At 41.7% G+C, this 18,007-nt stretch overlaps 1 long non-coding RNA gene across 1 annotated transcript; it reads left to right on the forward strand.

The window, feature by feature from the left end:
* The first annotated feature begins 16 nt into the window (after positions 1–16).
* On the forward strand, positions 17–17,210 carry LOC309644052. The gene is made up of 2 exons (XR_014254211.1): positions 17–1,234; positions 14,395–17,210. It is a non-coding gene; the product is annotated as an uncharacterized lncRNA (long non-coding RNA).
* The last annotated feature ends 797 nt before the right edge of the window (positions 17,211–18,007 follow it).

Genomic DNA, 18,007 nt, shown 5'->3' on the forward strand with positions numbered 1-18,007 from the left:
AAATTAATTAATTAATTAACTTATTTTTGGATGTGTTGGGTCTTCGTTTCTGCGCGAGGGCTCTCTCTAGTTGCGGCAAGCGGGGGCCACTCTTCATCGCGGTGCGCGGGCCTCTCACTGTCGCGGCCTCTCTTGTTGGGGAGCACAGGCTCCAGACGCGCAGGCTCAGTAGTTGTGGCTCACGGGCCTAGTTGCTCCGCGGCATGTGGGATCTTCCCAGACCAGGGCTCAAACCCGTGTCCCCTGCATTGGCAGGCAGATTCTCAACCACTGCGCCACCAGGGAAGCCCAAGGTGGATGTTCTTAACGAAGAGATGATGAGAACCGGACTAGAGAATAAATTGCAGCTTTAAGTTTTGCTTTACTTATTCAAGGTATGTGATGTTTTAGTTTTTTAAAATATATTTAATGATACTGAATGTTGGTTTATCAATCCATCAAGCATTTTAATAGAAAGACTTTATAATTGTGTTTGTTTTTACATTGTAGGAGTTTTCAGTAGCTAAAACTCAGTTTCATCGTGGGAATGAGCAAACACTATTCTTGTGTAACTTAGAGTCATAAAGAGAAAATTTGAATGTATTTTCCAGTGCCTCTCATATTGTGAATCTCAAATCTCATCATGGTATAAAGGCAATTGGCCAGGTGACTTCTAAAATATTTGATTAATTCATGCATTAACAGTAGTATTCATTACATCCTAACCTGATCATCTGAAAGGAAGCAAAACTGCATCCAGTGTGCCAGAGACCTTTGTTAGAAATGGTTAGTGACAGTGGGTATGCGTTGACCATGCTCGGTCTTTCTCTTTCGGAAAAAATCTTTTTCTACCTTAAAACCGTATAATTGCTGTTCCCATGTGAGGGTGTCCAAATCACCACAGTGTGATCATAATTTCTCCGGGAGCCTTCCTGAAATCAAGTTTCTGTGCTCAGAGTGTTAGGGCTTCCCCATAACAACTGGACGCTATTGCTTTCTAAACCTCACTCTTTAAATATCATAACTTGCATAGTTCTTGAATCATTAAGTTATCCCTTCCTGATGCTTTCTGCCCCTTTCTGAGTCATCTCCTCATCCTGAGTGTTCTCGCGTAAAAGCCTGCTCAACAGTGGTGATGCGGACGAGAGCAGCAAAAGTTTTTATTGTTTCTGTTTTCTGACACCAGAGGGAAGGGACCGTGCTCACGCCACGCTCTGCCCCGCGTCACACGTCCGCATCCTGCAAAACAGGAGAGGTTGGTACTTCCTGAGCATTTAGATTACATTATTTATCATGAAGTCAAACGAAGGAAACAGTATCCCAAGTCATATTAGGAAGGAAGCTTCCTTTTAGAAAGTTAAAAAAAAAAAAAGAAAGAAATCCCAGCTCCGGTTTGCTGTAAATCTAGCTAAAGCAGAACAGTCCCCTTTCCCCTCCCCCTTCCTACCTTTCTTCTGTGATAGAGATGTCATTTCTGAGGATTTCTCAGGAAATAATGTAATCTCTCGTGCAAAGTCAGAGCGTTCCAGTTTAATTTTACTGAAAGTGTTCTGACCCTAATGCTCTAGTTACATCAGAATAAAAACAGAATCTATTTAGAGTAATAACAGTGTAGGGGAGTCATTTTTCTTCTTTAAATTTAGCACTGGAAGTACAGTACACTCTGTTAGGTATTTTTCCGTTCACTCTCCTAGGTGGCTTGACTCCGAATTCCATCCCTGCCTGTGTCTTTGAAACGCAGCTGACATCCTGACAGGCAGTATTCTGAAAGCCCAGGAGATTTTGGGGGTATCTTGTTCCCTGTGTGTCCCTGTCTTCTGAATTGAAAGGATATTTTTGTAAGTTCCAAATTAAAACAGTTAAAATTTTTCAGGTTTATCCATGCAACCACCATAAGTTCTAGCCAATTCATGTGCCAAATTTTGGATGTGATCTCATTTTTATAACCAAAATAATGTCTTTTCTTAAACTGCTCCTCCCACCCAAACCAAGAAACCCCGAATGTTTAATAAGTTATATCTCAACTCTTAATATACGTCAGGTCTTACCATGGGACTTTCGAATCATCAAGGAACAAATTTATAGATGGTAAAATTGCTGTGACCCATATTATCATTTTGTCATAAAATTATTTGAAAATTGGCAGTTGATACAATCAGAATACTCCATTGCCTGACCTAGCCGTATACTCATTAGGATCTGTAAGCTGCTTTTAAAAATTATTCATCTGTTTCTTCTCCTTCCTTTCTTTTTGTATGTTTTCCCTCACCACTTAAATTACTGTTTAAAATTTCGATGCTGTCTTTCAAATAATAAAAAAAAAGAAATATCAAAGATATGAGGAAGAAAGATAGTAGCTCATTAGGAGGAAAATAAATGTGGGTGGTTTCTTTCTGTGTAAAGCACGAGGTTTTATTTTTCCCAAATATGCCTGTGGAGTCAAGTAGGGAGGTCCCTATGTCCCATTTTAATGTGGGTAGCAGTGGCAACTTGCAGAAAGAAGCTCTTTGTCTTTAGCACCATCCCTACTAAAAGGCCCTGTTCTGATTCTGTGGTTCACCAAAACCTAATTCCCAAGGAAGCTAGATTTGAATGGGTAGGGGGGTGTCTGTGCCAGCCACACAGGGGAAGAATTGAACCCTGAATGTTGCCAAGTATCACCTCCTCGCTACTAGGCCTAGATGCTTAAGTCTAAGCCATTGACTTCAGTCTCCTGGAAGAAGGTCTTTTCACCCTTACAATTGCTGACGTTAACTTCACCTATCACTTACCCACTGCTAAAAAAAATTACCAACATCTGCTGGATCCTGCAAAGTAGCTTTTAGTAGTGGATCTTAGGTGTATATTCTAGTAGTGCACATTGGAATATTAGGATATTTCAGCAGCATAAAATAAAGAAGAAATTAAAGTGCCACCATTGTACTTGGCCATGTTGGGAACCGTATCTCTGATTTGTGCCTGGGTCTTAATTTGTAACGGTGACTGAGTGACAATACAGAGAGGTCCATGCCATTGAAAGAAGAGTTTACTGTTATTCACAGTTCTGTTAGAAATGAGAGGCATGGCACTCGGGGCCACTTGGGGAAGCACCCAGCGTCCGGAGGCAGAGACAGGAGTGAAGGGAAGGCATGGGGCGTTGTATTTTGGCAGGAAAGGGGAAACAACGCGGCTAGTTTGTATAATGTCAGTGGGCTGTGGGCTGCAGGGTGGTCTCTAGTTGTCTGGTACCGGCCCTGGGTGATTCGGGCAGAGGAATATTGCCTCTTGGAGGGTAAGAGCCATCAGAAGAGGTGCTCAGAGTGTGAGCGCTGGATTGTTGGTTTTTGTATGAAAGTCGTGCTCCCTTGTGAGCCCTTTGCTGTCTCTTAAGGATTGGCTACCCCAGGAGGGGCCATCTCTCCCCTGTCAGGGGGGCCCCCAAGAAGTCAAAATATCATAAAAATATTTTTTAAAAACATTAATACAGGGCTTCCCTGGTGGCGCAGCGGTGAGAATCTGCCTGCCAATGCAGGGGACACGGGTTCGAGCCCTGGTCTGGGAGGATCCCACATGCCGCGGAGCAACTGGGCCCGTGAGCTGCAATTACTGAGCCTGCGCCTCTGGAGCCTGTGCTCCGCAACGGGAGAGGCCGCGATAGTGAGAGGCCCGTGCACCGCGATGAAGAGTGGCCCCCGCTTGCCACAACTGGAGAGAGCCCTCGCACAGAAACGAAGACCCAACACAGCCATAAATAAATAAAAATTAAAATTAAAAAAAAAAAAAGAATTAATACAATTAGTCCTCTGATGTTTTGACATCATATTAAGGAAACTTGGGGTGATAACAGAGACAATGGAGACATTTAGAGAATAGGGCATAAGTTACCTTAAACAGCATAGAAAGCATTTTTTATGAGAGTAAAATAAAACACAGAGGAACACTGTTGAAGGTATAAGGAGTCCTTGAGGCCGGCTCATAATTAAGTTTCCCATTTATATGGCATTAGCCAAGATCACAGATCTGGAATTTTTTTTGGGGGGGGGCGGTTCTTTAATAATATTTTGGGAGAGTTGTAAAGTGTGTTAAAAGTATTAGTCTGATAATAATATCTTGGTGTATTTCTTGGGTCAAGATGGCAGGTCGAGCAGTTGTGCTGCTGGAGGGTATGATCTGGTAATTTAGTAAAGTATATTAGGGATTAGTGGTGTCAACCTTTTTGGAAAAAAAATAAAAGATAATCAGTTCAGCCAGCAAAATCAAGCTTATTCATAAATAGCAGAGGAATTGCAATTTGGGACAAGCAAACTATGGTGAACCACAGGCAAGTTTGGAGAGCAAAGGTGGAGAGTGTTCCTTCATAGAGGAAAGGAGGAACTTGGGAGGGATTTTTCTTTTTTGAAGTATTATTCTATTCTATTTATTTGTGGCTGTGCTAGGTCTTAGTAGAGGCATGCGGGATCTTTAACTGCGGCATGCGGACTTCTTAGTTGAGGCATGCGGACTTCTTAATTGTGGCATGCAGGCTCTTAGTTGCGGCATGCATGCGGGATCTAGTTCCCCGACCAGGGATCGAACCCGGGCCCCCTGCATTGGGAGCGTGGAGTCTTACCCACTGGACCACGAGGGGAGTCCCAGGAGAGGTTGCTTTGAGCAAAAGTTCATCAGTGGAAAATGAGAGTGTGCAGTGGTGGCGCCTTTTCATTGACTGCAAGTGAGGGCAGCTTGCTGTTGCCAGGCCAAGGGGGCAGTCTTCCTTCTTCCTGCAGTGCTGTTCAAGGTGTGATCTTGTGGATTCCTAATTCCAATTCTGAGTTAGTGTTCGTTAAAGCATTTTCACAGTGGTATGTGTGTTACTGAGGGAAAGGAGTAGTTATGGGGAGAGACACAGGGCAGGAGATTCTGGTGGAAAGCTGGAGGGCAGTAGTAGAAGGCAGTGGGGAGTGAGCGGTCCTCTCCTAGGGGCTTGAAGGGTTGACTTTGGTAAGACAGCAGATGCTTCCTGGGGAAAGTAATAATCGCCATTAAATTTTGGAATGGTGTACAAATGGTATTGATAGTAACATCTGCCAGATTTCCCTTTGGACATGGGAGTGTAGGGGGCTATATGTGTTGGCAGAGAATGAGGAATATATATACCAGGATTATGGGCTAAGCAGGCAGCAAGCTGAGAAACAGAATGCATAATTTTGAAGGAAGAAAAGCAAAAATGTCTTGTGTCCAATTTGTACCTTAGGAAAGGCAGTCCGTGGGCAGAGGTCTTAGTGTCCAGGGTGTAAAGTTGTCTCCAGTGGCAGACTTGTGGTCTGAGATGGCATCTGAGCAGTGAGATTCTGGGCCAGGGTGATGTCTAGGATGTGGGATTTGGTATCAGTTTTAAATGGATACCCAGTTGGGTTGATGTGGGTTTCAGCACTTGCTATGTTTGGTTGAAACAATGGCTTACTTAAAGAGTTTGCAAACCAGTGAAAGCTCCCAATTCAGTAGTAATAAGATTGACAGTGAGCAGAATGGTGTGCAGCTGTATCTGGCAGAGTTTTTGTTTTTGTTTTTTGGTGGAAGTTCATGTTTGGTTGAGTCCCATATCATATGAGTGGCTGCCTAGCATGTGGGAATGTCTGTGATTAATGGGTCCTATTAAAAAATAAAATTCAACTGAGTAAATTTGAAGACCTAATTGGCTTTATTAAATGATTCATGGATCAGACAGCATCTCCTCTAGCAAGCAGAGTGATACCCTGGGAAGTTATACAAAATGGAAGGCTTTTATAAAAAAAGAGGGTGGGATGAGGAATACATTAGCAAAAGAAAAATGAAAGTTCATTGGAGAAAAGTAAGGGTTCAGGGTGTTGACGGCTTCTCATTGGCTAACTTGCAGCATTTTCCATTGGCCGGGCTTGTCGCTAGGCAAGGAGAAAATCTCTTCCTGCTGGGGTAGTGGAGATGCAAGGTATGTCTCTTCCTGCTTGAGGTAATTGACAACGAGTAGTAGGGTGTGAGAGCTTCCTCTGCAGGCCTCCCCATCTTCCGATGTTGATTGACATTTTCTTTATTAATTTTCACATTTTCCCCTTTTTAACAAGATCTTTGTCCAGAAGCATTGCTAATCAAAAGTCAGGTTTTCTGAATTCAGTAGCCTTAATCCCCTGATGCCAGGAAGGACCTTTCCTGAGTGTCATGTCCCATGTTAGATGGACAGTGTGTGGACTGGAAACCACTTCAGGCCCATTTGAGTAACAAGGAAAGGTAGTAGGGAGAACTCTCGGGTGTTTCTTTTCCAAAGACTATATTTTGTCAAGGTCATAAGCATTGGAGATCATCTTGAAGTGCTGAGCTAGCAACACCTTATTAGGTATGTCATTTTTAGGGACTGCTGCCTTTACTTGTTAAGCCAGGAGTAAGTCAGTTTTTTAGTGCCTGTGGGGATAGAATCTCCTAGTTTAAAGGATTATTCTAAATGCCTTGCAAAGATGGATGCTGCTGGTGAGATTTCTTAGTGAGTAGGGACAAATATGATGTAGATAACCATATGACCATGGAGGTGAAGAAAGGACTTTATCTTTCCAGGCCATTGTCAGAGTAAGAAGAGAAAGAGGGTCTCATGTTCAGTTAAAGTGTGAAATATTGATCCATATTTTTGGGGCAGAGGCAGTCTACCTTGTTGACCTAAAACAATAAAACAGCCAGTTATTTTACCAGCAAAATGGGTTTATCGGGGATCAACAAAGAATTGCAATTTGGGACATGCAGTCTGTGGTGAACCACAGGCAAGTCTGGTGAACAAAGGGGCGGAACATTCTTTTATAGAGGAGAAGGGGGAGTTGGGAGGGGCTGTTATAAACAAAGAATCCACTGGAGGAACCTGGAGTTCGAAGTGTAATGGCTTTTCATTGGCTCAGTCATGACAGTGTCTCATTAGCTGGGTTATTGCCAAGGAAGGAGAAATTCTTCCTTCCTCCTGTTGGGTAGTAAAGTAGTCACCTTCCTGTTGGAGATGCAAGGCATGTCTCTTTCTGTTGGGTGTGCAATTGATGTCAAGTGGTAGGACATGAGAGCGCCCCCTTCTGGCGTCACTACTCCATTTTAAATGAGGTTTCTGTTTATTAATTTTCACATTTCCCCCTTTTTTTAATAAATTTATTTATTTATTTATTTTTGGCTGTGTTGGGTCTTCGTTTCTGCGCGAGGGCTTTCTCTAGGTGCGGCGAGCGGGGGCCACTCTTCATCGCGGTGCGCGGGCCTTTCACTGTCGCGGCCTCTCTTGTTGTGGAGCACAGGCTTCAGACGCGCAGGCTCAGTAGTTGTGGCTCACGGGCCTAGCTGCTCCGCGGCATGTGGGATCTTCCCAGACCAGGGCTCGAACCCGTGTCCCCTGCATTGGCAGGCAGATTCTCAACCACTGCGCTACCAGGGAAGCCCCACATTTCCCCCTTTTGATCAAGATCTTTCTCTGAAAGCGTCACTGATCAAGACTCAGGTTTTTTCAGATTTAGTGTCCTTTTGTCCCTCGATGTCAGGAAGGACCTTTCCTGGGTGTTGTGACCCATGTCAGAGGAAAAGTGCACAGATTAGAAACCTATCAAGGTCATATTCAAGTAACAAGGAGGGGTAAGAAGGAGATCTCTTGGGCATTTCCCATCTAAAATTTGTATCTTAGAATAGTGATACAAGTGCGCCCTCAAAACTGAAAGAATTAAACAAGCTCTTTGGGAAGACACAGTGCAGGAATAAACATGAAGCAATAGCTAATGAACTTTTTGCAAAAATAGCAAAACTTCAAAGACTTTTTTTGTTGTTATCTCAGGAGAACTGTTTGGAACCAAGTGTTTTATCAGTAATATAGCCTGTAGGTTGCAAATTCAGAGACCATGAATTTGAATAAGAAACTAGGCTCAGTTAATAGTCCAGATGAAAGAGAGAGACTGTGAATCCTGAACTTTCTGATGGGGCTAGTCTGGACATCTTGGGAAAGCTGTCTTATCAGATGTCATCTGTTTCAATTCTGGGGAATCTTTACCTTCAAGTCACCAGGTGGTGTGCAGGTCCAGCCAGGGTTTGGTTCTTTTTTTAGATGTGTCATTTGAATCCAAGAGTCTGTTTTCTGGAGTTTTGGCAGTACCAGGGTTGGTTAGTGGTACCTGATACAGGCGTTTCCAGCGAAGTTGAAGAGAGCTTTTCCAGAGGTGTCTTTTTCAGTAGACAAAATCTCCAGGTTGCAAGGTGTTACGCTAAAGGTCCTTGTCTCCCTGGAGCACATTATGAAAAGATTGCTCTATCAGAACATGGTTGTTTTTTTTTTTTGAACATCTTTATTGGATATTGGAGTATAATTGCTTTACAATGGTGTGTTAGTTTCTGCTGTATAACAAAGTGAATTAGCTATACATATACATATATCCCCATGTCTCCTCCCTCTTGCGTTTCCCTCCCACCCTCCCTATCCCACCCCTCTAGTTGGTCACACAGCACCAAGCTGATTTCCCTGTGCTTTGTGGCCGCTTCACACTAGCTATCTATTTTACATTTGGTAGTGTATATATGTCCGTGCCACTCTCTCACTTCGTCCCAGCTTGCCCTTCCCCCTCCCCATGTCCTCAAGTCCATTCTCTACATCTGCGTCTTTATTCCTGTCCTGCCCCTAGGTTCTTCAGAACCAGTTTTTTTTTTCTTTTTTCAGATTCCATATATATGTGTTAGCATACGGTATTGGTTTTTCTCTGTCTGACTCACTTCACTCTGTATGACAGACTCTAGGTCCATCCACCTCAATACAAATAACTCAATTTCATTTCTTTTTATGGCTGAGTAATATTCCATTGTATATATGTGCCACATCTTCTTTATCCATTCATCTGTCGATGGACATTTAGGTTGGTTCCATGACCTGGCTATTGTAAATAGAGCTGCAATGAACATTATGGTGCATGTCTCTTTTTGAATTATGGTTTTCTCAGGGTATATGCCCAGTAGTGGGATTGCTGGGTCATATCGCAGTTCTATTTATAGTTTTTTAAGGAACCTCCATACTGTTCTCCATAGTGGCTGTATCAATTTACATTCCCACCAACAGTGCAAGAGGGTTCCCTTTTCTCCACACCCTCCAGCATTTATTGTTTGTAGATTTTTGATGATGGCCATTCTGACTGGTGTGAGGTGATACCTCATTGTAGTTTTGATTTGCATTTCTCTAGTGATTAGTGATGTTGAGCATCCTTTCATGTGTTTGTTGGCAATCTGTATATCTTCTTTGGTGAAATGTCTATTTAGGTCTTCTGCCCATTTTTGGATTGGGTTGTTTGTTTTTTTGATATTGAGCTGCATGAGCTGCTTGTATATTTTGGAGATTAATCATTTGTCAGTTGCTTCATTTGCAAATATTTTCTCCTGTTCTGATGGTTGTCTTTTCGTCTTGTTTATGGTTTCCTTTGCTGTGCAAAAGCTTTTAAGTTTCATTAGGTCCCACTTGTTTATTTTTGTTTTTATTTCCATTTCTCTAGGAGGTGGGTCAAAAAGGATCTTGCTGTGATTTACATCATAGAGTGTTCTGCCTATGTTTTCCTCTAAGAGTTTTATAGTGTCTGGCCTTACATTTAGGCCTTTAATCCATTTTGAGTTTATTTTTGTGTATGGTGTAAGGGAGTGTTCTAATTTCACTCTTTTACATGTAGCTGTCCAGTTTTCCCAGCACCACTTATTGAAGAGGCTGTCTTTTGTCCATTGTATAATCTTGCCTCCTTTATCAAAAGTAAGGTGACCGTATGTGCGTGGGTTTATCTCTCGGCTTTCTGTCCTGTTTCATTGATCTATATTTCTGTTTTTGTGCCAGTACCATACTGTCTTGATTACTGTAGCTTTTTAGTATTGTCTGAAGTCCAGGAGCCTGATTCCTCCAGCTCCGTTTATCTTTCTCAAGATTGCTTTGGCTATTCAGGGTCTTTTGTGTTTCCATACAAATAGTGAAATTTTTTGTTCCATTTCTGTGAAAAATGCCATTGGTAGTTTGATAGGGATTGCATTGAATCTGTAGATTGCTTTGAGTAGTATAGTCATTTTCACAATGCTGATTCTTCCAATCCAAGAACATAGTATATCTCTCCATCTGTTTGTATTATCTTTTAATTTCTTTCATCAGTGTCTTATAGTTTTCTGCATACAGGTCTTTTGTCTCCTTACGTAGGTTTATTCCTAGGTATTTTATTCTTTTTGTTGCAATGGTAAATGGGAGTGTTTCCTTAATTTCTCTTTCAGATTTTTCATCATTAGTGTACAGGAATGCAAGAGATTTCTGTGCTTAATTTTGTATCCTGCTACTTTACCAAATTCACTGATTAGCTCTAGTAGTTTTCCGGTAGCATCTTTAGGATTCTCTATGTGTAGTATCATGTCATCTGCACATAGTGACAGCTTTACTTCCTCTTTTCCGATTTGGATTCCTTTTAGTTCTTTTTCTTCTCTGATTGCTGTGGCTAAAACTTCCAAAACTATGTTGAATAATGGTGAGAGTGGACAATCTTGTCTTGTTCCTTATCTTAGAGGAAATGGTTTCAGTTTTTTACCATTGAGAACGATGTTGGCTGTGGATTTGTCATATATGGCCTTTATTATCTTGAGGTAATTTCCTTCTATGCCTACTTTCTGGAGGGTTTTTTTTTATCATAAAATGGGTGTTGAATTTTGTCGAAAGCTTTTTCTGCATCTATTGAGATGATCATATGGTTTTTCTCCTTCAATTTGTTAATATGCTTTATCACATTGATTGTTTTGTGTATATTGAAGATTGCTTGCATTCCTGGGACAAACCCCACTTGATCATGGTGTATGATCCTTTTAATGTGCTGTTGGATTCTGTTTGCTCGTATTTTGTTGAGGATTTTTGCATCTATGTTCATCAGTGATATTGGCCTGTAGTTTTCTTTCTTTGTGACATCTTTGTCTGGTTTTGGTATCAGGGGGTTGGTGGCCTTGTAGAATGAGTTTGGGAGTATTCCTCCCTCTGCTATATTTTGGAAGAGTTTGAGAAGGGTAAGTGTTAGCTCTTCTGTAAATGTTTGATAGAATTCGCCTGTGAAGCCATCTGATCCTGGGCTTTTGTTTGTTGGAAGATTTTTAATCACAGTCTCAATTTCAGTGCTTGTGATTGGTCTGTTTATATTTTCTGTTTCTTCCTGGTTCAGTCTCAGAAGGTTGTGCTTTTCTAAGAATTTGTCTATTTCTTCCAGGTTGTCCATTTTATTGGCTTGTAGTAATCTCTCATGATCCTTTGTATTTCTGCAGTGTCAGTTGTTACTTCTTCTTTTTCATTTCTAATTCTGTGGATTTGAGTCTTCTCCCTTTTTTTCCTGATGAGTCTGGCTAATGCTTTATCTATTTTGTTTATCTTCTCAAAGAACCAACTTTTAATTTTATTGATCTTTGCTCTCATTTCCTTCATTTCTTTTTCATTTATTTCTGATCTGATCTTTATGATTTCTTTCCTTCTGCTAACTTTGGGGTTTCTTGTTCTTCTTTCTCTAATTCCTTTAGGTGTAAGGTTAGGTTGTTTATTTGAGATGTTTCTTGTTTCTTGAGGTAGGATTGTATTGCTATAAACTTCCCTCTTAGAACTGCTTTTCCTGCATCCCATAGGTTTTGGGTTGTCGTGTTTTCATTGTCATTTGTTTCTAGGTATTTTTTTATTTCCTCTTTGATTTATTCAGTGGTCTCTTGGTTATTTAGTAGTGTATTGTTTAGCCTCCATGTGTTTGTATTTTTTTACAGTTTTTTTTCCTGTAATTGATATCTAGTCTCATAGCCTTGTGGTTGGAAAAGATACTTGATATGATTTTAATTTTCTTAAATTTTCCAAGGCTTGATTTGTGACCCAAGATGTGATCTATCCTGGAGAATGTTCCATGAGCACTTGAGAAGAAAGTGTATTATGTTGTTTTGGATGGAATGTCCTATAAATATCAATTAAGTCCATCTTGTCTAATGTGTCATTTAAAGCTTGTGTTTCCTTTATTTTCATTTTAGATGATCTGTCCATTGGTGAAAGTGGGGTGTTAAAGTCTCCTACTATTATTGTGTTACTATCGATTTCCCCTTTTATGGCTGTTAGCATTTGCGTTATGTATTGAGGTGCTCCTATGTTGGTTGCATATATATTTACAATTGTTATATCTTCTTCTTGGATTGATCCCTTGATCATTACGTAATGTATTTCCTTGTCTCTTGTAACATTCTTTATTTTAAAGTCTATTTTGTCTGATATGAGAATTGCTACTTCAGCTTTCTTTTGATTTCCATTTGCATGGAATATCTTTTTCCATCCCCTCACTTTCAGTCTGTATGTGTGCCTAGGTCTGAAGTGAGTCTCTTGTAGGCAGCATGTATATGGGTCTTGTTTTTGTATCCATTCAGCCAGTTTATGTCTTTTGGTTGGAGCATTTAATCCATTTATATTTAAGGTAGTTATCGATATGTATGTTCCTATTACCATTTTCTTAATTGTTTTGGGTTTGTTATTGTATGTCTTTTCCTTCTCTTGTGTCTCCTGCCTAGAGAAGTTCCTTTAGCATTTGTTGTAAAGCTGGTTTGGTGGTGCTGAATTCTCTTAGCTTTTGCTTGTCTATAAAGGTTTTAATTTCTCCTTTGAATCTGAATGAGATCCTTGCTGGGTGGAGTAATCTTTGTTGTAGGTTTTTCCCTTTCATCACTTTAAATATGTCCTGCCACTCCCCTCTGGCTTGCAGAGTTTCTGCTGAAAGATCAGCTGTTAACCGTGTGGGGATTCCCTTGTATGTTATTTGTTGTTTTTCCCTTGCTACTTTTAATATTGTTTCTTTGTATTTAGTTTTTGATAGTTTGATTAATATGTGTCTTGTTTCTCCTTGGATTTATCCTGTATGGGACTCTCTGTGCTTCCTGGACTTGATTGACTATTTCCATTCCCAATTTAGGGAATTTTTCAACTATAATCTCTTCAAATATTTTCTCAGTCCCTTTCTTTTTCTCTTCTCTTGGGACCCCTATAATTCGAATGTTGGTGCGTTTCATGTTGTCCCAGGGGTCTCTGAGACTGTCCTCAATTCTTTCATTCTTTTTTCTGTATTCTGCTCTGTGGTAGTTATTTCCACTGTTTTATCTTCCAGGTCACTTATCCATTCTTCTGCCTCAGTTATTCTGCTACTGATTGCTTATAGGGAATTTTTTTTTTTAATCATCACCTTTTTTGACCAGGATTCTTTATTTATTTATTTATTTATTTATGGCTGTGTTGGGTCTTCGTTTCTGTGCGAGGGTTTTCTCTAGTTGCAGCAAGTGGGGGCCACTCTTCATCGCAGTGCCCGGGCCTCTCATTATCGCGGCCTCTCTTGTTGCGGAGCACAGGCTCAGTAATTGTGGCTCACGGGCCTAGCTGCTCCGTGGCATGTGAAATATTCCCAGACCAGGGCTCGAACCCATGTCCCCTGCATTAGCAGGCAGATTCTCAACCACTGTGCCACCAGGGAAGCCCTAGAGAATTTTTAATTTCATTTTTTGTGGTGTTATCATTGTTTGTTTGCTCTTTAGCTCTTCTAGGTCCTTGTTAAACGTTTGTTTTATTTTCTCCATTCTGTTTCCAAGATTTTGGATCATCTTTACTGTCATTACTCTGAATTCTTTTTCAGGTAGACTTCCTATTTCCTCTTCATTTGTTTGGTCTGTTGGATTTTTGCCTTGCTCCTTCATCTGCTGTGTGTTTCTCTGTCTTCTCATTTTGCTTAACTTACTGTGTTTAGGGTCTCTTTTTCGCAGGCTGCAGGTTTGTAGTTCCCGTTGTTTTTGGTGTCTGCCCCCAGTGGCTAAGGGTTGGTTCAGTGGGTTGTGTAGGCTTCCTGGTGGAGGGGACTGGTGCCTGTGTTCTGGTGGATGAGGCTGGATCTTGTCTTTCTGGTGGGCACGTCCACATCTGGTGGTGTATTTTGGGGTGTCTGTGGCCTTATTATGATTTTAGGCAGCCTCTCTGCTAATGGGTGGGGTTTTGTTCCTGTCTTGCTAGTTGTTTGGCGTAGGGTGTCCAGCACTGTAGCTTGCTAGTCGTTGAGTGGAGCTGGGTCTTAACGTTGAGATGGAGATCTCTGGGAGAGCTTTCACCGTTTGATATTACATGGAGCCGGGAGGTCCGAGAGGTCTCTGGTGGACCAATGTCCTGAACTCGGCTCTCCCACCTCAGAGACACAGGCCTGACACCCAGCCGGAGCACCAAGACCCTGTCAGCCACACGGCTTAGGTCAGGATAGAACGTTAACTTCTCATAATTTTCCAAGTTCCTTATGTCACCTACTCTGTTTAAGGCACTGAGAAATTTTGGAAAGCACAAACTCCTGCCCCCAGTCATTTAGCATTTCTGCCAGCCTGATTATTTTTAATAGAAGAAATTAGACCTTTACAATATTGACATATATGTCCTTTTAACAGCTGTGGATCAGAAGAGGCACGGGCCAGTGCATTGGGTATCCTGTGACTGTCTCAAAGGGTGAGAGTTTATGAGTTGCCAAGGCGGTGGATCTGAGATTCAGAAGGACCAAAGGCGATGCTTTTGGCCAGGGTATTTGGACGGTCTCTACCAATTTTGCCACATGAGTTTTAATAGTGCTATTAGCGCTTTCAACTAACCCTGAGGCTTGAGAATGGTGAGCCCAGTGAAAATGTTGTAAAACTGGCCAGACAGCACAGACTTGTTGTAGCACTTGACCTGTAAAATGAGTTCCTTCTATAATGAAGCTCGAGAAGGGGTCCCCAGGAAGGGATAATCTTTTATAACAAAATTTTAGCCATAGAAGCAGTTGTATATCTACAAGGGAAGCTTCACTCCGGTGAGAAAACATACAGACCATGATTAAAACATTTATATCTATGAGATGGGGGAAGCTGTATGAAATCCATTTGACAAACCTTGAATGGTCCATCAGGCAATTCAAAATGTCCAGGAGTAACGTGAACACGTTTCCCTGGATTGTATTTTGGACATGTGGGACAAGCAAGGTTGATACGTCTTGTAGCTTTATTATTTTCCCACCAGTATTAGTTCATGAGTGCTTTGTCACTGGACCAATGGTTTAATGCATGTACAGTGGCAAGGAATGCTTACCGGCTATAGATCAAAATGTTTGTGGTTTTGCCTTTGACTAAAGAGTGAGAGTGTATAATTCAGCCTGTTGGGCCAAAGTAGCCAAAGGTAAAGGTCCTGTCTCAGTGACTTCAAGAGAAGTTGTAATAGCAAATACAGCATGATAGTCAACATGTTCATCTTTTAAATAGGAGCCATCAGTAAACCATGAAAAACCTACACTGGTCAGAGGAGTCTCCTGTAAGTTAATATGGAGAGTCAAAATGTGGTCTGTCAGTGTTAAACAGTCATGAGGAGTTTCATCAGTGAAGAGGGGAGAAGAAAAACAGGATTGAGGTTATCACAACATGAAAGAATTATGTGAGGAGCAGTTAGCAAAAGGATTTCATAGGTGTTATGAGAATTCAGGAGGGCTTCACTGCATGGGTACAGAGATTGTTAAAGGGGATCCCATGATTCTTTCTTTGGTGGCCTTAACCAGAAGGGCAGTGGCAGGAATGGCTCTGAGGAAAAGGGAATATCCCAGTGCCGCAAGTTACAGCTGTCGGCTATAATACCCTATGGGTTGATGACGGTCCCCATGTTTTTGGGTGAGTACTTCAAGGCTGTTCTCTTCTCACCTACAAAGAGGGAAAAGGAAGCTGATATTGAGGATGTCCAAGGGTAGGTGGTCTCATTAAACTTTTCTTAAAGACTTCAAAGCTATGTCATGTTGATCTCCTCTAATGGTGGGATCAGGTTTGCTGCTTTTCAATAAAGCATATAGAGGCTGGGCCACAAGAGAGAAATTTGAAATCCAATTTTGATAGCAGCCAGCTAGCCCAAGAATACCTTGTAATTGGTACAGAGTTTTAGGCTTTAGGAAGTTCAGGATGCCATGACGCCTACCTGGATACAAATGTAGTCCTTGTTCTGTGACTGGATGCCCAAAATATTGAACTTGAGTTTGGGCAGACTGCAGTTTTTCTTTGGAGACTTTATGTCCCTTAAGCCAAAAGTTTCCACAGGTGGATGCTCTCCTCCTATGAAGAGGTTTGAGAAGGAGAGCACAGAAACAAATCATCTATGCAGTTGACCCTTGAACGGCATGGCTTTGAAGTGCCCGAGTCCACTTATATGTGGATTTTTTTTTTTCAGTAAATACGCACTACAGTGCTACATAACCTGCAGGTGGTTGGATCCCTTGATGTGGAACCATGGATATGAAGAGCTGTAAAGTTATACTCAGATTTTCAACTGCATTGGGGGTCGGCATCCCTAGCCCCCGTGTTATTCAAGGGTCAACTGTATATTGTAACAGAGTAGAGCCTGCAGAAAACTTTATTTCACCCAAATCAGGTTTCAAGATTTGTGAAAAGTAAGAGAGACTTTCTGTGAAACCCTGGAGCATTACTGTTCACGTGTATTATTGTCCTTCCTAGGTGAAGGCAGAAAGATATTGGCTAGTTTTCTCAACTGAAATACCAAAGTACACACCGCATAACTCAGTTACAGTGAAAAAGTTTGCTTCCAGTGGAAATGGATGTCAGTTGTGTGTGAGGGTTCAGAACAACAGGGTTCGAGGGATAACAGTGTATTGCTTGGAGGACCTGGGTAAACCTCTCTCCTTGGCCCTTGGGTTTTCTCACAGGCAAAATAGGACTGTTATAGGGATCAATGCAAGGGATAATGAGGCCCTGAGCTTTGTAATCTTCTATTATGGGCTTTATACTTTGAAGGGCTTCTTTACTTACAGGGTATTGACCAATTCCCTAGGGAGAAGTCCTGAGGGATCTGTCTGAATCTTGATGGGAGGGAGGTACACTGTGGATTTTGTCAGTATGAGTTGGAGATTTTCCCTGTAAGTAAGGTGGTAGCTGATGCAGGTGATCAGTCTTCAGAATCAGCTTCAGTGCCATCGAGACAGAGCAAATAAAAGATGCCTAAGGGTCATTTAATTCACCTGATTGGCTATTTGGATTTCAACTGTGTCAAGTTCTACAATTATTTTCCCCTTTTGGGAGAAAGAAATTTCAGGATGATCCTTTTCTAAGAAGTCTAGGCTTAATAATTGAATAGGGGCAGAGGAGCTAAGGCGAAAAGGATGAGTGTCTCTCAAAGAGCCTAAACAAAAGGGATTAGGTTCAGAGACAGGACCCTATTGATGTTAGAGATCCCCACTATTTGGAGTTCAGGGACTGAAACTTTAGTTAGTTCATAGAGTGGGGAAGCCAATAGAGAAAATTTAGGAACCCAAGGTCTGCAGTAACCAGCCAAACCTAGGAATTCACCGAGCTGTTGCTTAGTAGTGGGTCTAGGAAATCCTGTGTTAGCCGAATTCTTTTTGGAGATAGCGGAATCCTTCAGCGCTTAGACGGTGACCTAAGTAATGAACAGTGTCTGGAGATAATTGTAATTTTTCCGTAGAGACTTTGTGTCCTTTTCAGCTCACGGTTGGAGCAAATACAAGGAGTCTTTTGTGAATGCCTCTTGGGTAGCTGAGCACAGCAGGGGATCTTCTACATACCGTGAAAGGGTTGATTTCCCGGGAACTATAGGGCGCTTATGTCTTGGTGGAGCATTTGGGAGAAATAAGAAGGGGCCCCAGTGAGTCCTCGAGGCGTGAGTGTCCAGGTATATTGCTGATTGTTCCAAGTAAGGGCAGGTAGATATTGGCTTCTGGGGTCTAAGGGCTGTTGAAGAAGGCTGAACAGAGGTCTACGGCAGTGAAGCATTTCAAATCAGGTGGAACCTGTAACAGAGGGTTTTGGATTCAGGACAACTGGAAAAGGGGTTACCTGCAGTTGACCTTTGAACTTCATGGTCTGAACTGCGTGGGTTCACTTTTGTGTGGATTTTCTTTCAGTAAATAGTACTACAGTGCTACACGCTCCGAGGTTGGTTGCATCTGGGGAAGTGAAACCACGGATGCGGAGGGCGGACTGTGAAGTTATATGCACATTTCAACTGCACAGGGGTTGG

The sequence above is a fragment of the Balaenoptera physalus genome (assembly GCF_965194825.1).
Source record: "Balaenoptera physalus genome assembly, chromosome: 15".
Lineage (NCBI taxonomy): Eukaryota > Metazoa > Chordata > Mammalia > Artiodactyla > Balaenopteridae > Balaenoptera > Balaenoptera physalus.